The sequence below is a fragment of the Lynx canadensis genome, chromosome F1, assembly GCF_007474595.2.
Source record: "Lynx canadensis isolate LIC74 chromosome F1, mLynCan4.pri.v2, whole genome shotgun sequence".
Classification (NCBI taxonomy): domain Eukaryota; kingdom Metazoa; phylum Chordata; class Mammalia; order Carnivora; family Felidae; genus Lynx; species Lynx canadensis.
The window spans coordinates 18,767,546-18,794,107 of record NC_044319.2 but is presented as its reverse complement, the minus strand read 5'-3'; the positions used below and the strand labels follow the sequence as shown (position 1 = coordinate 18,794,107).

General features: G+C 45.5%; 1 protein-coding gene across 1 annotated transcript in view; it reads right to left on the bottom strand.

Annotated features, from left to right (window-relative positions):
- Positions 1–26,315, bottom strand: part of BRINP2 (BMP/retinoic acid inducible neural specific 2) — a 122,293-nt gene extending 95,978 nt beyond the window's left edge. Inside the window, exon 1 of the mRNA XM_030302389.2 lies at positions 25,530–26,315. The gene's annotated coding sequence lies outside the window, so the exon portion shown is untranslated. The remainder of the gene's footprint in view (positions 1–25,529) is intronic.
- Positions 26,316–26,562: the final 247 nt, after the last annotated feature.

Sequence of the window (26,562 nt, the reverse complement as noted above, 5' to 3'; positions counted from 1 at the left end):
TAGACTACAGAATAGTACCACTGCTGTTTTAAAATGGGTGAAAGGAGGGGCGCCTGGGTGGCGCAGTCGGTTAAGCGTCCGACTTCAGCCAGGTCACGATCTCGCCGTCCGTGAGTTCGAGCCCCGCGTCGGGCTCTGGGCTGATGGCTCAGAGCCTGGAGCCTGTTTCCGACTCTGTGTCTCCCTCTCTCTCTGCCCCTCCCCCGTTCATGCTCTGTCTCTCTCTGTCCCAAAAATAAATAAACGTTGAAAAAAAAATTTAAAAAAAAAATGGGTGAAAGGAGTCCAAGGGTAAAAAAATAAAGTCAAGTTAGTCTGATGCCCATCATAATAAAAGAATCACAATTACACAATAAGGCTAACTTTACTGAATGCTTATTTTCATAGAGCTGGTAAGTCCTTAAATAAGAAAATACCATCAGCCTAGAAGTAAATATAGTACAGAGACAGGTGAAAAGCAGAAAGAAAAAAACCGTTAAGGTGTACTGGCAACACCTTTTCCACTACAAAATCAAGAACAGGGTAAAAACAGAGAAAGTAGTGAAAACATAAACATAAAAATAAATAAAACCACATGGGATAAAGCTGTTGTGGAACGTGGTACCCGCAGGAGATTCCAGAACATTGCTCCTTTGGGGGACGGATGCCATAGTCCTCCTACATTGTGTTTCGGGAAGTGTTTAAACACACGTAATTTAAAAATTAATAAAATGACAGTGTCACGTAGAGGGCCTTCACGGGCCATGAACTGAGTTACTGCGTTTTGTTAGGGTGGAAAAAAAAGGGTGGCGGGGGGAGTATTAGAGGCCCAGCGTTCTTTGTAAGGGTGAGTGCTATTCCTTACAACCTGTTGGAGTCAGTCTTGCATGCGTGTGAGGGTGCCGTCAGCAAGTGAATTTCATTCCATATGGTGGCAACACAAAAAAGCATGAAAACTAATGATGTAAAGGGATATTTAAAGACATGAAAAAGGGTTTAGAAAAATAAAACAGTCACAATAGTCTGCTAAATAGGCTGGAATTTAAATCTCCAAAAAAAGTAGTTTGCTCATCAAAGATGTCCCTCCGGTACATTGTTTTATTTCAGGGATGTGGCGGCGACCCAAAAATATTTTTGGAAGTACCTCCAAAACCCGAAGCACATTCTTGTAAATATAATTAACAGTGGCAAATATTTGTCCTTGGAGGGAATAATTTATGTTTAGATTAAAAGTCAGAACCAAATATGATGAATAACAAAGACTGTAAAGATGAGTTGGGAAAACCTTGGGCTGTAAGCCTCCTCGAGAATGGGGAGCATTTCTTTTATTTTATACGTTCAGGTCCTGCCATACTGCTTGATGTAGGATAAGTGACCAGCAGGCGTTTGATGAGCGGAAAATATTTTGCTATGAGACCCAGAAAGTAATATTTTAAGAAGAATATCCAAAAATACTCTGATTAGTAGGGCATCATTGGAGAGAGCATTAAGCCTGTCAAGGAGACTATAGGCCAATTCTGGGTCAACTCTTATTGGGTAATGCGGGTCTTGACATACATGCTTCACACCCTCGCAGGTGTAGGCGTGAGCGCACCTGCGCGTGCGCGCGTACACACACACACACACACACACACACACACACACACACACACACACCGCTTTATAGTCCTACCTTTTCTATTCATATGCAAATATGTGCGAGGCATCCCTATATGTATGGAAAGAAAGTTAAATCTTCTTAGTCATGGGTAGCTGTTCAGGAGAGAGGGAGAAATGAAGGCTTATTAAAATCAAAAGGGGATAGAAAGAGATTTGATACACTAAATGGTTAGACACAAGGTTTTGCCTGCAAATTAAGGATGTGTCTCATTCCCCCAAAAAAAGAAAGAGAAAAAAAAAAAGAATGTATCTCATCCCTAGTTGCTGATACCAGGAAAATGGGCATTTCTCATCTTTATGATCCTGTCCATTCACACGTTGGGTATCGTGGGCAGGTGGAGTCCAAGTGGAGTCCAGGACCTCTGTCCAGACCTGGCTTCTCAGAAGCATATTACTGGTGGAAAGAACCCCACTACGTATCCTCCTCAAGTCGTGGGTGTCAAAATAATGGGAAGTAAGCTATTCTGTTAATGGAAAGAAGTAAGACTGAGATCATATTACAGAGGAAGATTTTTAGGGTATTGGGAGGACCAGAGAATTTGTTTTCTTATAAGTTACCTTAAAAATGTTATTGAGGAGGGGCACCTGAGTGGCTCAGGTGGGTTAAGTGGCTGACTTCGGCTCAGGATATAACCTCATGATTTGTGAGTTCAAGCCCCGCGTGAGGCTCTGTGCTTTTTCAGATTCTGTTTCCCTCTCTGCCCCTCCCCTGCTCACACTCTGTCTCTCTCTTTCTCAAAAATAAATAAACATTAAAAAATGTTATTGGAGAAAAAATAAAAAAACTGCCCATGCCTCTCCTATTGAATACTGCCAGGACATAAGTAACACCAGTGTTACCCCTTTTAACATGATACAAACAATAAGATCCACAGCGAATCATCTCCTAAGTGTCATTAGCTTCTTCTTCACTTGCCCGTCTCAGTCTGGTCCTAACACCAGCATTTCTATTGTGACAAGAGCGTGCCAAAGTCCAGGACCACGGGAAGAACGGACTGGGAAGAATGGGACCCCAGTTACAGGTGTGGCTTTCGCCAATAACTAGCTCTGTGACCTTGAACAAGTTAGCCCTGAGCTTTGGTTACCTCCTGAATAAAACGGGGTGACTGGAATGACCACAGGTGAGGTGACTGGGTCTCCTTCCATCACTGGCAGGCTAATACTTTTTAAATACAGTTTCACCATGTGATGGGAAAGACAAGCCTAGAACAACACAATTCTATAAATGGACCCAACAACGTCTGCTGAAAAGACCTTGCCTCTGTTGAGGGCACATGCTGGACATGGCAAGGTTCTCACAGTTAAATCCTACTTGAGGGATGCTTGAGTGGCAAGGCTCAAGTTCAAGAAGGACACACTTTTAATCCTTCTCCATGAAGAGAGACAGAAATAAAGATTTTCTAAAGTTGCCCAACAAGGGGAAAACTAAGAATTTCATGCAATTATATGGTTCCCGAAGGTTCTACTAATTCAATTACCATAGGCTCTTGTTGGGCATTCCTGACCATGTCCCCTATAATTCCATTAGTATTACGTCTGTGGATCCTATAAAGGCCATTAACATAAGGCAGATATTTGCTTTCAATACGATAACACAGACGATTTTGTCTAATTGTCTCCCTAATCCCTCCCCCTCACAGCCTGGGAAATCACTTGCAGTTGCTCAAATCCAGGCATTTGTTATTGCTGATCAAAACAGCTTTGGAAACATGACAGTGTTACTGAGGAGATGTGGCTCCTTCCCTTCACCCACCACATGCTCTTGTCTTCCAAAAGGATGAAATGAACACTTGTACTGACATCCCTACACTGGAACCATAGAGAGGAAGGAGAAAAGTGCACAGAGCCTGTCCTAGACCTCGCTACACCACCTGGGAACACGGGCCTGGTCTCATGAGCAGCTGATGCCTCACAACCCAAGTGGGTTTCCTCTTCCAAGGTTCTTCTAGCCCACACCGGCCATGGTTTGCTATTTGCTGGGCAGTTACCTCCACTGGAACAGGCCCATCCGGCTGCCCCTGTAGGCTGGCTCTTACCATCCAGTCAAATCTGTTATTCTTGGGCTCCTCGATCTTGAATATTCCTAAATCTGGTCTTTTTTTTAAGTTATTCGGGGTCTTTGCTTTTGTACCTTGTTTTTGACTACCTGATTACTCATTCATTTCTACATGCTGGCTCCGCAGGGCAAAACCTGATTTCTTTTGCCCTTGCTCATTGCTCCAATGAGATATTTATAGGAAGGCTTGGGTAAAATAAGTTTTAGTGTTCTCTGAATTACATTTATTCATGTTCCACTAGCCCACCACTATAAATAATCCAAAGTTGAACATAGGGTCAGCCCATGGTCAGTGTAGTATAAAACTTGGAAATCAGTTGTACCAGGGAGATGACTGATGTCCTTAATAAGAATAGAGCTTGGGTGGGCTCATTTCCTCTCCACACACACACACACACACACACACACACACACGCACACACAGGCAGTGTAGCAAGGGGAAAAAAAAAGTTAAGACTGAGTTTGGAACCAGACGGCTTTCACAGTGGGTCTCTGTAATCTCACTTATATTTCTGCAACTCGTTTCCCTCTTAGACTAATCCTTTGCTAATTACCAGACCCATCCACCCACAGCCCAAGTGGGCATGCACAAGTACGTACAGAGGCATGATAACATGTACAGCTGGCTGTCAATGAAGGACTTCAGGTCTCTGATCTTAGTGCTAAAGGTTTATCCTTCCCATGTTAAAGGAGGTTCAAATCAAAACACTCTTAACTTTATGAGATTGGTGAGAAACCTCCATCAAAGATGGGAAGTAATGACAGGAAATGAGACCCCTATTATCTCTGCTCATAGCAGAGCAATTATTGGAATAATTGTTCCACTAGTGATCACGAATCCCACACTTAAACTTGTTTCTCCATTATTTTCATTATTCCAATTGATCGATGACACTTTAAAACCTATTTCAAAGAAATATGGTCTTCCATTATAATTTTTTTATTTTTTAATGTAAGATTAAAGCAAGCCATGTATCAAAGAACATATAAGAAGAAATGCATATTTTATGTAACATAGAAAATAGATCCGATCTTCACAAGGGCTATTCACTATAAATTTCTAGTTACAAAATATGCAGCTGGACAACTGAAAATGTTTTGTGTTTCTAATCTAGGTTTCTTCTGTATACATTATAGGTGAAAGACACATGAATCAAGTGAACCAGCTTTGGAAAGGGACCTGCCAGACCATTAAGTCCTACATCCCCAAGGGCTACTGTACTTTGTTCCCATCCTCATACTCTCCAGAGTTTTATCCACTTTCACTTCAAATGTCTTCAGCAATGCATTTCCTGGAGGAAAAGGTCGGGGTAACAGTGGTTGCTGTTAGAAAGCCTTCCTGACATAAGCCTTGGCTGCTCTTTGAAATTCAGCCCAGAAATGCTCTATGTGCAAATTACTACTCGTTCAATTAGGACACAAGTTCTGATAGGACTCTTTAGCGATAAGACTCCGGATTAGTAAACTAGTGCTCTGTGGCAAAGAAGCAAATGGAAATATTATACTCTCCTAAAGGGATAATGCTCTCTGGACACATAACAACACCACCGGGACCCTCTGCCATATTAAGATGTTGGATCTTCTCTGGACTGTTGAGTGAAACGTTGGGCTTTTGCTCATTGGCTTGGGATATATCATAACATTCATGGGCCAAGCAACTGTGTTAAACTCTGAATCACCTCACTTAATCTTCACCACAGCCCTGTGAGAGACACAGTGGTCGACAACATTTTCTATATGAAGAAGCTTGGCTCTGTTAAGTGACTCACTCATGATCACATCACTAGTAGAGCCCAGAACTGAAACCAAGCCATCTGACCCAAGAGTCTGTTCTAACCACACCCTGGGTCCAAGCGGACAGACGGGTCCCCCAAAGCGCACTTCCTATCCCATGAAACTGTAGTTCATTAGTGAAGGAGGAACCATCAGATGGTCTGGTCTGCCTATAGCTGCTTCAAAGGGGATCCACATGCTTTTCCTGACTGACTCCCACTAGGGGAAGAAAGAGGAGAGAACAGGAGCCTGCCAACCTCGACAGATGGTGTGTAGGCTGTTCTGGAGATGGGAAGAGAGAGATTTTTGCTGGCTGACAAAGAACAAGGGGAAAAGATTGGAGAGAAGTGTGACATAAGCAGAAAGAGCTAAACTTGAATTTGAAATACATGTGGTAGAGAAGATTGAGGGATAGAGACTGATCTAGGAGACAGATGGGTAAATAGACTTAAAAGGACATTATTTTAAATGCCACATAACTCCAGTCTAGGGAGAAAAAGTGAGTGAGGAGATACAATCAGAAACGAGAGAAGTAAACTCCTCTCCATGGTGTTTCTGTAGTCTTTCAATGGATGGATTCAAAAGACCTGTGACTTGTTCCCCCACCTGCCAAGCAGTTAAAGATCCATATTCATGTCCAAAGGAAACTTTCCCTAGTCATTCTAGCTTGGAGTCAGCCTCACAGAGGAGAAGATGGGAACATTCTGAGGAAGCTTAGAATTGTATCAGTCCTATTCACTGTCAGCTGAGTTCCAGAAAGGGGACATTAAAATGGAATGGAATTTCTGTTCAGTTGAAACTTATGGGTAAACCACCTGTTACCAAGCTTCAAGGAACCCTCCCGAATCTTGGCTGAGGGAACACCGATGGTGAGTGATCAGTGTCCCACATACTCTCTTTTTGTTTTCTCTCACAAGCCTGGCTTAGGTTATTTATGCACATGACTTAACATTAAGATGGTTTATTCATGAGATTGCCTTAGGAGACAGGAGACAGACAACCTGCTTTTGTGAGGGTCTCTCTGGAGATTGGCAGTTACACAATGTATTGTTACTCCGTCAGGCTCTATGAGGACAAAACATCACAATGTAGAGGCCTCTGTTGAAAATAATGATCTGTGCTGTGTAGGTCCCAATTTGAGAAGCATTTATACTGATAAAGTTACTTGAAGAAAAAAAAGTCCAGATTCCTCAGCACCAGACAGGGCAGGTCTGTGTTAAGGAGGCGAGATCAGGGTCTTTGTCTGTTGGATCTTCAACAAGCCTGCAGGTAATTTACCATCCAGAAGGTAATTTACCATTGTTGGCTGTGGTTCTTCTCTGGAAGACATCAGGAGCAACCAAATGAATCATTCTGCCGTCTCTCAACACCATTCACTGTGGACAGGTGCTTGACCAGAGGCGGAGCGGTCTTGGATCCTGTTCTGGGAGGTGTGGTTACTAAAGAACATGATTACCAAATGGACCTTGTGAGAGAACTCCATGGCAGAAAATCTTGCTGACAACATCATAAGAAAATTACTTTTTTCAGGTAGCTTTTTTTCAGCTTCCTTAATAGCAGCCTTTGGTCATTTGTTTGGATTTGTGGAATCAAATCTAACTGGGGCCTATTGCTTTCAATTAAGGTCACATAATGTATAACTGCAATTCTTAATTTGCATTAAGACTCTTAAAACGTTTTGTCCCAGTTAGGACTGCACTAAAGACATCAGTTGTGTCTGTCCTGTGTCCTGTGTCCGCCTTTTTCACCTCCCCCAAATTCTTCCGAGCTACAGATTTCCCTATAATTAATTGGTGCTGTGTCCTGAGTTAGCTTAATTGAAAGCATCACATTAATAAAACTTAGAAAAGGACGTCTTATAAAGGTATGTGTAAAGAGGGTGAGTTCTATTGCAAACGTATACAATGCAGTTTCTGCTTTTACAAAAAAGAACTCTCAGCAAAGATAGGTGTGAGTTTATTTTCCATAAACAATTACTGAGTTCTTAACCTATAGAGCTCTGGGATTAAGCATAAATGTAAACTATGGTACATTCTCTAAGCTCTTAGGGAGCCTACCATGGGATAAAGCATGCATAGCGTGGAAGTTAAGAGGTGATATAACAGTTAAATAGGTTTCAGTGCACCTGGGTGGCTCCGTCAGTTGAGCATCTGACTCTTGATTTTGGCTCAGGTCATGATCTCATGGTTCATGAGTTCGAGCCCCCTGTTGGGCTCTGTGCTGACATAGCACAGAGCCCGCTTGGGATTCTCTCCCCATCTCTCTGTTCCTGCCCCATTCGTGCTCTCTCAATCTCTCTCAAAAATAAATAAATATTTTCAAAAAAGAGTTAAATAGGTCTCAAGGAGCTATTAAACAAAATATATTAATTTCCCACTGTGGGGAAAATTCTCCCGATAACCACATAACCACTTTCCCACCTTCTTGTGGACTTTGCTCAAATGTTATCTTGTCATTGGGTCTTGCCCTAACTATCCCATGTAATTGTGCAACCCTCCTCGACTGTTCCAATCTCCCCTGCTCTATTTTTTTTCTCACAGCACTTACTATCTTCTAGCAAAAAATACCACTCACTTATTCATAATGACTCTTGCTTATTTCGTCTCCTCCCACAAAAATATAAGCTCCATAAGGGCTGGGATATTATTTTCTGTCTATTTTGTTCACTGCTCTATCTCTGGCTCCTAGAAAATGCCTGGCGCCTTGGAGAAGCTCAATAAATATTCGTTGCTCTTGTTATATGAGCTTGGAATTGAACTAGATAGGATGAATACGAACCTCAAGAAGGTACAGTAACTGCTGTAAGGAACTCACAAAATGATACTAACAACAAAGATAAAAAATAACACAGCCACAAAGATAGTTATTCATCGAGCAATTTTTATGGGCCTGTCGCTGAGCTAAGTTCATTATTTCACTATTTCATTTATTTTTCAACAATAATCCTTTTAGACAGATATTATCTCCATTGTATTGGTAAGAAAACAAAGGCTCAGAAAATGTAAATCATTGGTCCCAGATAACGCAGCAAGAAAGTGTTTGTGTGGAATTTCTGTTCAAGTCTCTCCCTCTCCCTCCCTCCCTCTCTCTCTCTCTCTCTCTCTCTCCAAATTCATGATTTATCTTATTCTTTTAATTATGGAACTTTCCCAAACGTATACGAAAGTGGAAAGAATGTTATGAACCCTTCTGTACCCCCACAGCCACTCAGGTTCAACCAATAATGATAAATCTACAGGCAGCCTTCCCAGAGTTTGTGATCTTAAGCACTTGCTATATGATCAAGTAAAAGGAATAGAATTTGTATTCCTCTGAGAAGAGTGGGGCTCTCCACATGGGAGTGCTTAGAAAAGCCCTCACAAGGTCTGCTTTAGTTAAACTAACCCCCACACTCCTTGTCGTCCTCCTCCTCCTCCTGCTCCTCACGGTTGATTATCCAGGCTTCACGTGAAGCCCGCAGGATTGAAATGCTCAGTCCCTGCTCTGGTCCTGATCCTGTGCTTGGCACGTCTGAGACCTGATCCAAAGGAAAATTATTTTGAGAAGACTTATTTTGGTGAGTGTATGTGCTCAGTTTGGGAGGGAGGGATTTTCCACTAAGCTCATTAACTGCCAAGGGGCTTCAGGATCCACAGGAGTAAGTTCAGAAGGAGAGACCTTGGAAGACCAGCTCTTTTGATGGGCTCCTGGGGCTGGTGCCTGATGGCAGGTCAGCAGCCTGGATGCACAAAAAGCCTGGGTGGCTCAGTCGGTTGAGTATCTGACTCTTGGTAACAAACCTGCCTAAATTTCAGCTTCCTGATCTTCAAGGGGGCAACTGAATAGTCTACAATTTGTAGAGTGTCTAAAAGGATGCTTGGCAAGTGTTAGTTCTTTGGAAATCGGGTTGGGAAATTCTCCGCCGTTATCCTGCGACACTTCTCCAGCTTTCATTAATAAAGGAGAGTCCAAGTTCCCCAGTGGGATATGTCTATAACTAGTATTATTCACATTTTTACAAAGAAGGAAATTAAAGTAACCAAAAACTCCTGGCTGGATTGTAAGTTCCAGTGACCCACATCCCACCTGCATTTTGGAAGAGATCCAGGATCTGGGAGCCAAGATGTTTCTTTCTCAATTCCCTCTCACTCCCCAGGACCATGACTTTGACCTCCTGTTATCTCCTCATTAACACCTTTGAAGGAACTGACAGGAAAGCTCTACTCGTCCTACATACGTACACATATATGTACCTACATACCGATTTATGCCTTGCCACAATGCAGGTCTCATTAGTCTCCCTCCCCTTTTTGAATTAAGACTAGGAAGCCGAGGGCCAAAGAGGTGAAGTAAATTGGAACTGTGTCACCCAGCCCAGCTTGCCCCTTCAGGGACTCCTTCAATGGTCAGGTACATGAAGGGGTTGAGACCAGGCTAGCCTGACAAGGACCAGGCGATTGCATTTCGTATGAAGGTGTCAGCAGGATGGCCAGATCTTCAGCCCAGTCCGTTATTTGGTAGGCACAGGATTCTGCACCTAATTGCTCTCCATGAATCATCCTTGTCAGGTTGTTTTGCTAAGCATATTTTGTGTTTAAGTACAGCAAAATCTTTCAGAGGGTCAGGCGGTCATTATAATAAATTCTCTGATGAATAAGGGGCAATGATCCCAGGCCCTCACGCAGGAAGAGAATCCTGAGGCACTGAGAGGTAGCTGGAGCTGTCATTCCTCCCTGGCAGAAATTCCCAGAACCTTCGCTACTGCACGAGAGGCTGTCTGATAGAGCAGATAACAGGACAGGCTCTTGAGGCTCACTGCCTGGGTTCGGATCCTAGTCAACTATTTTCAAACTCTGTGATCTTAAGCAAATAGTAGCCTCTCAGTGTCTCAGTTTCATCCTCAGTGAAATGGGGATAAAGTGCCTGACTCATAGGGTTATTTTGAGAAGTAAATAAGGTAATACATATTCAAAAATGCAGAACAGTACCTGGTGAATACTAAATGCTTAACCAATGACAGCTATTATAACCAACACTTCTCCGGACGATAAGATCTTCCCACGGTCAGTGGTTCCCCCACTAATGTGGTGCCACACGAATGTTACACATTCTCTCCTTGGGAAATCTGATTATAGTGGAGCCGGGCTGCTGTATCTCCCTTGTCCAGTAGATGCTGCCCATCCCCCCATGACAATGGTTTCCGTATGGAATTCGCCCCAACTGCATAGGTTTTTCGCCATAAAGTTAAATGATTAAAAATGTCAAGGTCAAGACATATTGGAAATATTTGTCTAAATAAAGTGAAATTGTATGTTTCTTTATTGCAAAACATTTCAGAACCTCTAGCCTGCTAAGTGAATTATAAACCTCCAATGGTATAGGAAGGGCAGGTGGGAAGAAGAGAACCATGACCCCACCTCTTCCAAGCACAGACCTTATTTCCTTCATGACACCCATTAACTGCTTAAGGGACACTAATGTTCGGCCAGACTGAACTGGGTGACATTTTATTTGGTTTGCCTTAAAATGGTGTTTCTCAAAGGGTGGTCTTTAGATCATCTGCTTATTAAAACACAGTCTTCTGAATTTTATACAAGACCTATAGAATCAGACTCTCCGAAGGAGGAACTGAAGAGTCTGCATTTTAACAAGCTCCCCAGGTGCACATTAAATTTTGAGAACCACTGCATTAAAGAAAACACTTTCCTGATTTTGGAATTCTATACATTTGAAATCCTGAATACGAAATTTTTCGCAACAGGAAGGATACTTGTTAACCTCCCAGAAGCCTGTATTTTATTTAATGAAAAGTGGATGCTATGGGGGTAGATGGTGAGGTTGTTTAATTGAATAAACATTAAAAATTTTTCCCTGTGCTAGATAGAAGGCTCAGATCCTGGCTACAAAATGTTTACAGTCTACACCTAAGAAGAGAACCAGGGACACTGCTCAGTTTCTCAGCTGCAGTCACCTGAGCGGTCAAGTTCACGTGGGATACAGGGGGCTCATTCTGGGAATCAAAGTAGGGAGTAGAAGAATTAATTTCTCTTCTAAGTGGTTCAGTCACCAATCAACCACCAAGATACTGTTTTGGTTTTTTTATTTGTTTTGGTTTTGATATCCAGAAAGAAATGCAGTAAAAAACAGGACAAAGAAGTCAGATAAAGCAAAGGAGGAGCGTAGGAAGTAGGGGAGGGGAACCTAATAGCTAGATGAATTATGGGAAGAGGAGAAAAAAAAAAACAACCCAACCCTGCTGACTCTGTTCAGTTTAAGGTGAGAAATAACAGGATTAGAATGTCAAATTGCTGACAGTTGCAGACCTGAACCATAAACCTTCTCTAAGCTGTTCAGCTTTTTTCCTCTGCAGTCACTAATTAAATATTGCCTTGAAATAAATAATAAAATGAAATGAAATGAAATAAAATGAAATGAAATAAAATAAAATAAAATAAAATAAAATAAAATAAAATAAAATAAAATAAAATAAAAACAAAAAGCCAAAGGCTTTTTTTGAGTCAAATAGAAAGCATGTCATTAGCCTGTGATGGAGATGGGTCCCTGGCTGACCTACACTAGGAGCCAAAAGTGGAGGAATCTACGGGAGGGACATCAAGCTAACAGAGAGCTTGTCTCCATCTTAAACTTTTCATGATCACTTTCTAGTTCACACGCAACTTCTGTAGTGTCGTATTTTCATATGTAATCTCGTTGTCCTAAATGGCAGTAACGGGGACTATGTGGGCGTCCCCTTTTAGTGTGACCAGAGGATGCTAAAGGCTGCTATCAGGAGTCCGAAAAGCATCCGTGGGTCCAGCAGGAGAAATGACCAGGCAAATTTCACCAGATCAGGGTGGCTGAACAATTCAGTGTCCCTTGCACTATTCTCCCTGTTTTGTCCAGATAATATCTTTAAAAACTGTTCACCTTTTTGCACATACAGCTTGCTCTTCAGGTAGGTTCCTAAGTCTGTCCGCTCTTGCTCGCTTCATGAAAACACAGTGTGTGTTCCAAGCTTGGTGGTTGGTATCTTTATGATAAAATATCTGACTCTAGCACCTGAGGCCACAAGGAGTCCATTTGTCATTTCACTCTCCTCTCCTGTGTGGAACGGGTCTGCCACCAAATAAGGATTTAACCGACTAAAGCCCTAACAGAGATATCACCGGCCCTGTGTTCTTTGGTTGTTTGCCTGAGCAAAATCTATCATTACTCTATATGCATACGGCATGTGTCAACTGTTTTAAAATTAGCCAATTTTCCTAAGCATAAAAATGGATTTTTGTCATATCACACGAACCATATATCACAGAAACAAACCAGTTTTTGTTGTGCCTTTTTTTTTCTTTTCAAAATGCATTAAGTCTTTTTAAGTCACTGCCAAATCCATTTTGCTCACTGCATTTGTGAGATACATTAAAAAAAACCAAGCAGAGGCAAAAAAAAAAAAAAAAAAAAAAAAAGACCGAGACAAACCCAAAAACTCCATGCAGTGCTGTCACCTGGAAAGAAATCTAGTTCATTACCAAACCGACCACACCTAGGAGGCTGCACTGCTTCACCTGCTTTTAACTAATAAATAGGACCTTTGTATGCTGCCCTGCACTGAAAGTTTGGGATAGGGCAAAAATGGTAAAAACAAAAACAACACGGTTAGGAAAAAGAGCTGTCGTTTACTGAGTACTGTGCATGCACCGAACATTACAGGAAGTGCTAATTCTCCATCATTTCATTTCAGACTCAAAATAATCCTGTGACACGAGTTTTACTGCATCCATTTTACAGATGTGGGAACTGAGGCTTGTGTGGTTACCTTGGCACAGTGCATAGCTAACACATAGCAGAGCCTGCCAGACACGTGAACCCAAGTGAATCATCCCGGGGCCAGAATCTCTAGACGCCTAGATCATCTCACAAGTGAGTGAAAGCCCACCAGACGCCCAGAGACGTAATACTGAGACATCGGGAAGCCGTCTATGGCAACTCCTGCATTCCAGACTTCTCCTAATGAAGGCTACATGGGCGTCAGGGTGGATTCTGCCGCCTCGGGTTTCTCTCAGTCCCCACTTAGCTGTGGGAGAGGAGGCAGGAGAGACAGGGTCTCCTGTGTGTGCCCATCACCAGCACCAAGCCCTGCTTTTAAGGACTGTGGGTGAGAGCAGGCCTTCTTTGGGCATAACGCCCCCAACATCGCGAAGATTAGGAGTAATGCAGCATAGGTCCTGAACAGGCAGCTGTCTGTATGGCTCCCTCTGAGGGGCCTACAAATTCCTCTCAAAACGGAAAAAACACCAGTCTCCTACTCGGGTTAAAATATGTGAATCTGTCTTCAGAAGTGCTCGAGTGTTAATTGAGAGGGCAGCACATTGCATCATTATTAGTCATTAATACTTCAGGACAAATTAGTTGATCAGGTTACTGAGAGGCGTGGAGGCCCTGAGGGAAAGACATCATTTGGATGGAGGCGGTGGGGAGTTGCCGGGAGGGCTGACGGGGCTGCTGCAGGGGCTAAGAAGCTGGCAGCAGCAGCCACTGGCATCGGAAGGGACAATGGGTGGGGGCAGGGAGGGGGAGGGTCGCCAGTACTGCTGCTACCACCCCCACCCCATCCCACACACAACCGCCCTCCGACCCGCCCTTGTCCCTTGGGAGATTACGGGCTTGCACTTCCAGGCACGGGTCTTGGGAAAGGTACGGCAGGCTCCCGGCAAGGCTCCCCGCCTGCACCTCTGCAACCGGGGGGCTTGTAATGCAGCCTTTTGCCTCTAGGGGTCTCCAGTGCCCCGAGGCTTCGGGAGGATGTTGACCTTGCTCCGTTATCCCGCAGGGCTCAGATCCCAAAGGACAAAGATCGCGGGAAGGGAAAGAGGCACGTGCAGGGAGCCCCCAGGACCCCATTCCCCGCCGGAAGGCTGCTCACCCATCTCCCCTGCTCCTGCCTGATGGCTTATTTATAGCACATGCTAAATGGCTGAACACCAGTGAGGGGGAGGCAGAAATTAACCGCCCCCGCATTCCTTACTGAGTGCCTAAGCATTTCCATACCTCTAAGGGTATTCCAAGGACTTCCTTCCACAACCCCACCCCACACTCTCCCAGTAAGCCCCATCTCCAGGCCACCAGACCTCAGCTGAGCAGGAATCCCCCACACTTCCTCAGCCCAGCAGCCTGGTGCCCAGGACACTCGCTGCCTCCTGGTCACCAAGGTCTTGCCACTGAGGCTGGATGGACCCTGATGGCCAGTCCCTCCCTGAGGTTAGGGATGAGGAGGGGAAGGGGCTGTGAGGGAGGACCTCGGCCGGGGTCCCAGGAGGCCTCAGTGCACTAGAAAGCAGAGTCATTGGAGGTCAGAGGGTCCAGAGAGAGTTTTTCTGTAAAATCTCACCACTGAGGAGTATTGGGAAAAGTAAAACACAAACAAAAGACCAAAAAACCAAACAACGACGACGACAAAAAAAGAAAAAAAAAAAAACAAAAAACGTTGACAGAGAGAGGCAGTATCACTCCTGATCCATGCTTGCAGAGGCCACAGGTTTGTGGCTATACTCTGGCTTTCTAATCCATCCTATGACTTGAGTTTGAAGCCCCACTCCACAACTCACTAGCTGTGAGATCTTGGATAATCGACTTAACCTCTCTGTACTTATTTTTTCTCATCTGCCAAATGGGAATAATACCTACTTTGTAGGGATTTGTTACACTGAACTTACGGCCAGTGATACCGTGACTAGCACTGTGCCTGACTCAAAGCAGACATTTTATTTCTACGCGTCGAATTTCATGCACCTTCAATCCAGAACAAGAATGAACAACAGTCATTAGTCAATTCACAGGTGTTTGGGGGCTGGTTGAGAGTTTCCTATTTTAAAATCAATTTCAATATGTCACCCATTATTTTACATGAATCGCCAAGTCTTGCTTTTTAAAGGAATTCTGTAGTGCAGTGGTTTGCAGCGTACCATGAACAGACTTTAGGTTCCAAGGAGGTTCCTCAAGGACTACATGCAGATGAGAAAAGACAAGTGACAGGTGACAGGTGGGGGAGCTCCAGGTCCCCAGACCTGCTCCAATCAGGGAAGTCTACTCTTATCTGCTTCATCTATTGGGGTTCTGGGTAAGGGTTTATTTGATTAGACTTGTCTCCTTCTTTAAAGGTTAAAAACCACTGCTAATATGTCCTTGCATAATTCAGGGAAAACTTCTCCTCCAAGCCTAGGGACTCGATTCATTTTATTTGTTTTAAAATTGCCTGCTCTTTTGAAAATGGAACGACGCCTGTATTCAGAAACACAGGTACTTGAAATATTCAGCCCGCACATACAAAATACCCCCGACGTGTAAGGCATTGCACTTGAAACTTGGCAGCATTTTTGAACGTGTAAGGCATTGCACTTGAAACTTGGCAGCATTTTTGAACATGTAGTAACTCTCTTGGCTTGCCCCACAAATCCCCTAAGGGTTTAACAGTGTTTCCAGTCCACTCCTGACTGATTTAGCCCAGACCTTGGAACAGATACCCTTACCTTGACCACAAATGTGCCCTTTCCCCCGGACACGACCTAAGACCGTGATCACTTTGCAAAGCCCAATGTGGAAGAGCATGAGCTCTGGGACCTGACAGACCTGGGTTCAAAACTAGGCTCTGCCACTTCCAAGTGGTGTGACCTTGGATTAGCTCTTTAATCTCTCTGAACTTTAATGTCCTCATCTACAAACAGAAGAGAACAAGTCTTCTCAGAGGGGTGTAGGATGATTAAATGAGACAATGCCTGGAAAGCACTTAGCATGCTGCCTGGCATACGGTACTATTGCCCGGAAGTTCCTGACTCACTGGCATCTAACAGCACATACTACCTGACTCCCACTGACCGCAGCTAAATGCCATCATTGCTCTCCACGAAAGTCAAAGTCTGATGAGCTTTAATACTTCAGGACACGAACACAGTAGCTGCCATTTTTGAGTGCCCATTGTGTAGCAGACACTTTGCTGATATTTTTCAATCCTCTTCAATCATCACGATACTTGTGCAGATAAGGGGTTAACTGTCTCCACTGCACTAGATGGGGATACTGAAGCTCAGAGGGGTTATGAAGTGTATCTGAGCTCAAACAGCTAGTGAGTGGCCAAGATTACATTGAGGCCCAAGTTTGCCTGACCCAGAAATCAGGGGCCTTTCCTCCCCACCTTGCTGACCCTTGGAGCTTTCCCGTGCAAAAGGTAGAGTGCATGGTGCAGGGGGCAAGAGCCCTGGGTCTCAATGGCAACTCCTCTGTTCTTTGTCCTCCTTATTTTTCAGTCTGTAAACAGGAATGATATTTACTTCATAAAGGCGGTAATAAAAATTAGGGACACCTGGGTGGTTCGGTCAGCTAAGCGTCTCTTGGTTTCTGCTCAGGTTTGTGAGTTCAAGTCCCGCATCAGGCTCTGCACTGTCAGTGAGGAGCCTGCTTGGGATTCTCTCTCTCTCCCTCTCTCTCTCTGCCCTTCCCCCACTCACTCTCTCAAAATAAATAAATTAAAAAAATTAAATACAACAATATAAGTAAAAACAAGCCTGGTACAATGTTTGTCATAAAGTAGGCTTTGGATGCACATTAAATAGGTATGAACTTGCTCCACCAATTTTTTTAGCCTTATTATGAGAAATATTCATAGAGAAGATATATATGTATATATGTGTATATATGTAGTGTGTTGTATATAAATATATATGTGTGTTTGTGTATATACGTGTGTATACATATACGTGTGGATATACATAAAACACATATGAAAAACTGTAACACAAACTACCACCCAGGTGAGGAAACAAAGCACCCCCACCCTGCATGCCCCTCCCTGATCCAATTCCCTTTTCTCCCGCCAGTCCAAGTCACTTCTCGTCTTGTTAAAAAATAATTTTCTTTTCCCCTTTTGCTCATGCCTCTGGGTTGTCTCCAGCCTCTTCGCTGTGCCTGTGCCTGTCACTTCACTAAGGTTCTGAGTGATACGTCATTCACAGGAGAGAAGTGAAATAAAGTGGTTCAGCAGAGCGGGGATGCGTGTGTGTGTGTGTGTGTGTGTGTGTGCGCGCGTGTGTGTGTGTGTGTGTCCCTGCACCTTCTACCTTTCTGGGGAGCAGCAAACCAGACACCTTGTGAGATATGTTTTAAACCAAAAGAACAGAAGGGACAGGTGGACTGATGGCAGAGGTTTGGGGAACAGTTGGACAATTTGTCGCTCCCCAAGACCACTCAGGACTGAGTGCCTACCACGAGCAGTGGACATCACAGCAGCTAGAGCCTGGATTACAAACAGCATACAACTTCTCTTCTCCTGATCCCTCCCCACCCTGGGATTTCTACCTTCCTCAATTGACAATCAGGTTTCAATTTAAATGTGTTCCCTCCTTGGGGCTCTGGGTGGCTCAGTCTGTTGAACGTCCGACTTCGGCTCAGGTCATGATCTCGCGGTTTGTGAGTTCGAGCCCCGTGTCAGGCTCTGTGCTGACAGCTTGGAGCCTGGAGCCTGCTTGGGATTCTGTGTCTCCCTCTCTCTGCCCCTCCCTCACTCATGCTCTGTCTCCCTCTCTCTCTCAAAAATAAATATTAAAAAAATGTTTCTTCCTTGAAGAGACCCTCCCTGACCACCACTTCACTCACTCTAATACTCCATTTTAATAATCTTCATTACCAACACATGAAATGATCTCACTTATTTGTTTATATGTCTATTTTTTCTGGATACCATAGTAAGAAACAATACAGGTTCAGAATCGAAACTGGGTTAGAACACGAAATACCCCCTTTACTAACGGTGTGACCTTGGACAAATTGTTTAACCTCGCTGGGCCTCCAAGTCATCACCTATGAAATGGGAATGTAGGACTTATCAAAATGAGAATTATAGGATCCTTAGGTGAAGTAAACGAGCTAATGTATGTCAAGCTTTCAGCAATGCCTGACACATAAGTGCTATTCAACTGTTAGCTATTATCAGCAATCTTAATAATAATCATTATTACGATTCTTACCCTATCTTCCCCCTGGAAGGTGAGCAACTTGCTGGCAGAGATTTTGTCTGTTGTTCTCTGTGGAATCCCCAGTGCCTAAGAAGAATACGTGGCACATATACCTAATAATATACTAAATAAATATTTTCTGAGAAATACGTCTTTGAAAGCCAATCCCAACCATACCTTTAAGTGCAGGAGATGGCCATATTAACAATTCATGATAGTGCGGTGGGTACAGCACAAAAAGACAGGCTGAGTGAAATGTGTACAAGTACAGAAGAGGAGGGAATTAATTCTTTCTCAGAATCTCGGGGAGGTGTTCACAGAAGAGATCATCTTGACACAGTCTTGAAGGTCTGAAACCCTGGAGAAGCAGGACAGGTCAGGGGACGGTCCTGCAGGAGAACCACAGCTACACCTAACGGTCCTGTCTGTCATTTCAGGCGGCTGGAGTGCTAAGCGGGGCGTGGACAGAGGCATGGGGAGACTGCTAGGCCGGCTTGTGAAGTATCTCCTGTTTGTCATGTGAAGACATTTAGGGTCTTACCCTGACTGTAGTGGGGATCATTGGAGGATTACAATAAGGGGAGAAGCGTACTCAAGTTTACCATCTTGAAAGTTTGCCCTAGCTGCAGGGAGGAGACTGGACTGGCTAGGCTTTAAGAGACGAAACAGGGAGACAGAGCATTGGGAAACTCCAAATGAGAAGGAATGAGAGCCTGACAAAAGAGTGGGGGGGGGGGGGGGGTGGAGGGAAGGGAGGCTTTGAGAAACCAGTAGGAGGTAGACCTTGTCAGGCCTCTGGGATTGATTGGATGTGGGTGGCTTCGTGAGAGGAAGTAGAACCCAGGACAACCTGTATTTCTTAATTATGCCTCTGGGGGTTTGGGTGAGCCTTTAGCCAAAGCAGGGAATTTAGAGAGGGGACTCATTTTATGTGTGAAATTTGTACGTAGTGAGTTCACCTTTGGACATTTTAATCTTGGCAATATCAAAGCGAAGACCTTTGGTAGGAAAGGAGGTTGACATGTGTTGAGCATCAACCATGTTCCTGGAACTGTGTTTGGAACCTTATGTAATTTGTCCTGTCTAACATTTAGAACAACACTTTGAGAGATGCAGCATTATTACTTTTTATTTTCTAGATGATGAAACGGAGGCTCAGAGAGGTAATAAGCCCTACTTTACATGGTTAACCATGAAGAACAGTTAGTAGACCAGTTTGACTAAGCAAGACTGAATGAAGTGCATACAAGAGAAGGATTAGAAAGTAAAGTAATAAAGGTAGTTTGGGGACAGATCGTGGAAAACTTTGAAAGGAAAATCAGAGAATTGGGTGAGAGAAAGCTTGGAAAATACTTCGTAAACTATAAAATGCTGAGCAATTTGTGGAGTTCGAGTTGTCGCCAAACCACACTGCAATTAAAAATAATAAAATAATAACAACGAAGGGCGCCCGGGTGGCTCAGTCGGTTGAGCATCCGACTTCAGCTCGGGTCATGATCTCACAGTTCGTGGGTTCGAGCCCCGCATCGGGCTCTGTGCTGACGGCTCGGAGCCTGGAGCCTGCTTGGGATTCTGTGTCTCCCTCTCTCTCTGTCCCTCTCCCACTCGTGTTGTCTCTCAAAAATAAATAAAAATGTTAAAAAAGAACAATGATAACAATGAGTGAATTATAACGTTTAAATCTGTAATTATTAAACAAAATTCAATCATGATGCCTTCCCCCTCAGTCTTCTTACTGATAGGTCCACAAAAGAATATTGAACACACAGCAGTGACCCTTCTCTCTCCCTACCACACGAGCAACATATCTGGTTTGAAGGAAAATTCTCCCAAGGAAAGATGATAACGTGGTAGAGATGAGAAGAAAGACGGAGATATGAAAAGCAAACACGCCTAGCTGGTCCCAGCTGCTGTGTCCTCACACTTTGGGGTGAAACCCTCAAGATAATCTCCGTGGTTATTTCTACTGTCAGGCTGAAACTCAAAAACATTAGGATAAAATGACCAGGTCTGTCATCTGTGAGTTGTTTGAATGTCAAATGAGGGCTGCAGTGCTCTGTAAATGCTTTGGGTGGGCTGAATCATAGTCGATGAGGTGCCCCTCAAATGTAAATCAAAGGAAGCCGCATGTGTCCTCCTCGACTCTCGATTTCAGAAATACACACCCCGAGGCCCTCTGGGCTGCTTGGCATCGCTCCCTCCACGTTCTATCTCTTCATGTCTCTGGCTCCTCTTATCTCACGCCTCTGTCCTTTGTCTACATTACCTGACACTACTCTACAGCCCCTGGACCAGCACCGTCCAAAAGAAATGCGATGTGAGCCACATACACAATCTCAACTCTTCTCATAGCCACATGAAGAAGCACAAAGAATGGGGGTGAACCTAATCTCAATAAATTTTACTTAACCCCAGCTATCTAGAAGATTATCATCTTAGCAGGTAATCAATATTAAAAATTAGTGATGAGACACTTTGCATGCGTTCTTTTAAACCATGTTTTCAAAATTCAGTATGCACTTTATACTCACAGCACGCATTTCAGGTGCTCGAGAGCCACATGTGGCTCGTGGCTACTGTATGAGGAGCACAGCGCAGATTAGAACTCCGTCTTGTGAGGTGTGAAATTACCCATTCCCTTGCTCAACCCTGCATTCCAGACATATCTGCATTCCACATGGGTTCCAGGAAAAGGGATGATAGAACTGGGTGTTGAAGACTCCATGCTATAATGACGTTACTCAAGTTTATCTCCGTCTGCGTGGCAGAGTAAAGATCTCAAAAGAGATCAACCAGCATTCTCATTGGCCAGATGATCCCTACCCACCGCAGCCCCCAGTCCGAAGCACAGCTGAGTGGCCTCTCTTCACTTCCAAAGAGAAAAGCCTTTAACCCCACAACCACTCCCCACACACCCATGGGCCTGGACCTCTGCCTTGGCCCCCGACATGGCATGGATACTTCTTGAACAGAAAAGAAAAAGGCATCAGACCCACCGTCTGGCTGCCTGATCACTGAACACAGAAAACAAAGGCGACAGGGAGGCCTAAGGGAAGATTTTAAACAGAAAGTAAACATCCTTTAGGACTGTCCTCAGACAGCCCCTTTGGGGCTAAGGGATCCCACAAACTAAGTTCTGGGGATTTTCCTCTTGACCTGAGGGCAATTATGGTGTGACTTTAGGTAGGTCATTCTACTCTCAGTGCCTGTTAGGAACTGCCTCCATCTTGGAATGGGGCCACCCAAGCAACAAGTGACATGCAGGGTGAATAGATGTCTCAAGCCAAGTGGAGACCAATGAATAGTGTGGTTGTTCTCTCGCAGAACCTATGGTTTGCCTTGACCTTTACTCTAGGAGACAAGGCTCGCTGCTGGAGCAAACTGTGTGGCTGACTGGTCACAGCCATCTCCTGGCCGTCTGCAGCCCATGGCCCTTCCTTGAAGCTGCCCAGGCTGGCAGCCTGCCTGGTTCCCTCTCCTGCTCGGCTGAGCAGCACAGCACCCGGTACAGCTGCGGGCGGTTCTGTGCCCCACCCTCCTGCTTTCTGTGGCCTCCTCCTTTGTGACGGCTACAGCATATGTTTTATTAAAAGGGAAAGAGGAGGGAAGGCAAGAGGTTATGCACATGGGTGTGCTCAAGAATCTTAAGATTGAAGATCTTCTGCTCAATGCTAAATGCCTAAGGGCTTTGGCATTTTGCCAGTTTCAACTAAACCCCAATAGGGACATCTGGGTGGGGAAATCGGAAATGGAGGAAAATTGAGACTCTCTCTTAGGAGATTCTGTTTCTAAACCACGAGGAGATTTCTCTCATGTTTTCTTGAAATTTGCCTGATTCTTCCCCAATATCTTCAACCGAAAATTTTGATACAATGTTGATAAGGTCCCTGACCTTGAGCATTATTTTTCTCATCATGTATGATTAGACTTGAGGGTGGTTGGAAGGCTAGGTAATTTTCAACGCCTAATGAGGTATCCAAGGTCTGAGAGTAGCTTCCTCTAGGCCAATAGATGCTTTAAGTAACTAACTCAGGTGTATGGTATTTCCAGGATCCAAGGGAGAAATGACCCAGGGTAAACCCCAAGGAAACGTGCAAGCCTCGAAATTTCCAGCATTCTAACTATGCCTCAGTTGGCATCTCTGTCAGCTGGAATCCTTTCTCCATTTCTTCCTCTCCAAGCAAATCCCACCCCGTCCCCCATGGCACAACTCAGATTCTCCTTCCTTGGAATACTGATAGCTCTCGTTATCTGTACAAATCAATCGTGGATTAATTAGGTCAGCCTCATGAATCTCTTGTATTGAACTGCTGCTGAGAATGTATATTGTCGTTTATCTTTTTCCCAGACGTAGCCTCTTTTCCTAACTAGACTGTAAGATCACTGAGGGCCAAGGCAAGGTCTTCTAAGACTTTTATCCCTCGCAGCGCTTAGGTCAGGGCTGGAGGCAAAGCCCTACGTCACTGCCACTTCCTACTCCTGTGAAGCACAGAGCAATCGAATGAAATCTCAGTTACCGAGATGAAACCATTCCTTAGGAGAAGTCGGGGGAGTCTGGGGTTGGGCCAGGAGGGCTGAGCCCCAGACCCCATTCCATGGGACCCCAAGTAAAGCAGTTCATCCTTCCAAGGTTCTCGGCCCTTGCTTTTCCAAGAAGGAAAGCTCCACTTAGGGTCATCAAAGATAAGTGAGACAATCAGCTGTGCGAGGCTTAATTAGATGAGCTCCCTGAAATGCTCTTGGCCCATTGGAAAAGGATGCCACTGTAAAACGGATACAAGCTCTTCTTATTTAAGAGAAAGAGTTGAATCGCCAAAAATACACTGCACAGTGGGGAAAACAAAACACTAACCAGGAAACCTCGACACTAAGCATCCCCGTCAGCAGAAAGTGCCCACGCAGCTGTCTCAAGTCCCTCCAGATTACCTCTTGTTTGTGAGCTAGGGAGGGATTCTGGAGCACCGTCTCAGAAGGGATCTCTTATGTGGTGCTCCCCTGTGGCCAGCCTGTGCCTTGGGAAAGGCGATCAGAAGGAGTTGATGACGCAGGGATGTTCTGTGCCCTCTGGCCTTGCTCAGTAAACAACCTGTCAGTAGGGCCAGAAGGGAACGCCCAGAGGATGATCTGCCCCCATCCTTGAGCCTGGCCCAGTGCTGGTAGAGCACCCTCCCCAGTCCTTCCTTCCTCTCCTCCTTCCTGGTGCCCACACTGCAGTGCACATCACTCCATTCTGGGAGACAAAGCCAGCCCCATTTTTGGAGAGGAGGGAGAAGAAAGAGTCAAGGATGATTCTGTCTTCTCCATGGCTGCTGCCCAGCTGTGAAACCCTGTGGATCCAGTCCCCACCGCACCCCCCCCCCCGCCCCCAGCAGGGAAGACCGGGGTCTGACATTTGCTTCCTTTCCCTCAAACATTTCATAGCATCTATGCTCTGCGCCTACCAGATCTCATCCCTCCTGAAAGAAGCAAAGCATGCATCCTTCCCCAGAGTGAGCAGCAGCTATGATATTGCTAAGATTTCAGGATCACTGTGGCAGCCTTGCTTGGTCATGTCTCCAGTGCTGCAAAGCAACTTATTGGGAGTGAGAGGGAACTCCGGAGGGTCCTGCTTCAAACAAATAACATACACACAACTGTGTGAAATCAAGAGGGAAAACACACCAACTCCAGCATCACTCTGCTGTTGCCTGATGTCAGCAGACTGCCCCCCAGGGGATTCTGTAAAATACTTTAGCTGCTCGGTTAATACTGGCATTATATGCATCCTAGAGAACATGGTCAGAAAGAGTGTCCCCTCCACATGCACATGTCTGGAGAAGGACAGAGGCAGAAATGCTTGACTTATGATAAAGCTTTTATCCTCCTTGATTGGTCTACGCGGACATATCATTATTCCTGCTGAATAAGGCCCAGATTATCCAGCCATACACATGGCCTGTTACAATTGCTACCCTTTTAACAAAACATTTGTTCCTGCTCCGGGCACCCCAGCTCCCAGGGCTAAGAAGAGCACACACACACACAGTTCTTTACAGAGGGGTCTGTTCAATCATGTTACAGTGCATTAGCTTGATTATTAGTTAATATTTGGCTTAGGTCTATATACCCTGGATAAATATGTACCATGCAGAGGGACTGCTTGGTGAGGAGAAAACTCCTCCGGGCTGGAACCACGGCTCCCAAGTTCACGCTCTTACTAGCAAGGAACACTCCAGGCATCTCTCCTAGGCAGAGCTGTGCACGCGTGGTTCTTTGGGCAGCAGCTTGCCTCCTGCATACGGCTGTGAGCACAGGCACACACATAAACACACGCACATACCATAGGCAGCACCAGACTGTGGACCCAGATGATCACAGAACCAGGGACAGGGATCGCTCTATAATCTCAGCCTGCCCCTCCTTCCCAGCACACCACCGCTCTCTCCCCGTATCTCCAGCGTGCTGCCAGGCTCCACTCAATCGATGGGGCTCTGCCACCACCCTGGGGAGACTATTTGCAGCCCACAGGGTTGCACTCTTCAGAAATTTTTTCTTGGCTGCATGTGCCTGGGAGGAAGAAGCTGCTAACCGACATGCCACGGGCTCTAGGAGCATGTGAATCCTTCCAGCTCTAGGAGCATGTGAATATAGATGTACCATGTATCACACCCTCAGCAATTGGGGGCCCTTCCCAAACACAGCGAACAGCCTATACAGTTCAGCCCAGCAGCCGCTGAGCAGGCGAAAGTCCCCGTCATCTTCTGCAATTATCCAGCCCGATTGGATTTTCTGACGCTAATGGGAGTTGCGCTAACTTTGAGGACTTAAACCAGGCAAAAGCAATATAGGTCAGGCAGAGTGCCCAAGCCCTGTGACAGCCATGCAACACCAGGGAGGCAGTAACAGGGCGATCTCCTGCTAAACCCCAAAGTCCACTGCTCAGCTCCACAAGGCAGAAACTAAGAGGTGGGATCATTCCCTCTAACTGCCAGGCACCTGGGCAAGAGGGTGGTAGGAGGGCGAAATGATCCATTTACCAAGGGACACACGGAAGGACAACGAAAAGGGAAGAGAGAAATATTACCAAAACCCTGCACTGTTACCTTGGATCCTTGCAAGAGCCCTCCTTGCTGTATCAGCTGCTCCCCAAACCTCCACCGACTGGGAGGAGACTCCTAAAAGATTCCAGGGTTTTGTGCAACATCTCCAGTGGCAGCTTTCCAAAGTTTTTACTTCATGATTTCTTGTGGCTCTTTCTCATTTGGGGAAACGCGAATGCCTCCCCCTCAGCGTTTGAGAGGGAGCGGATGTCTCTTTTCAAATAATTCTCTTGCTCCCCGCTTTGCTGCTGCCGCCGCCGCCGTTAGACCACTTGCCTGCTGCCTTCCTGCTGAGCAGCGAGGGTCCCCGTCGCCCAAAGCATGTCTGAAGTGGGGCTTCAGCGCCAGGCCGGGGCGCACGCGGGTGGAAGAGGGAAGGAAAGTGCAAAACCCAGCTGGGGGAGTCCCCCGTCCCTCCAAGGAAGAGAAACCCAAGATCTTGCTTTCCTTCCAACTCTAAAGAGACTCACCCGCCCGCTCCTTCTCCCGAAATCACTGCCTTGCACCTGGGCGAAGACAGTTCCTCCGGCTCCACTGCTCTGCCGGCCGCCTGCAGACCTGCCCCTGCGCTCGCGCGGTAAGGCAGGTGCACGTCCCTGGGCAAGTGTTAACGGGAGCCTCCGAGCTCAGCGGAGGCGCTGCCGGAGCAGCCGCGAGCAGCTTCCGAGGCAGGTGGATTCCATCCCAGGGCTGCAGCCCAGGCGCGTCCCTGCTCCGACTCCGCGCTCCGTACCTAAGCAGTGTCACCTGCAGACTCAGACACCAGATGAGTGTCTTAAGATAACAATGCTGCCCTGCCAGCCCCTCTCTTTCTTTCTTATGCACGTAGGTTGGCGGCCAATGAGACACAGCGCCACACTCCCCACAGGTGCCCATTGGCTGGGCGGCTGGGCAGGGGGCGGGCTCGGAGTCTCACCGGCTGTCTCCTTTGGTTAGCTGGCAGGCTGGGGTACCAGCTCTGTTAACCCTCCCGGCTTTGCAGCAGGGACTTTTTGGTGTGGGTTACGAAGCCTTGGATAAATTCACGGCTGGCTGG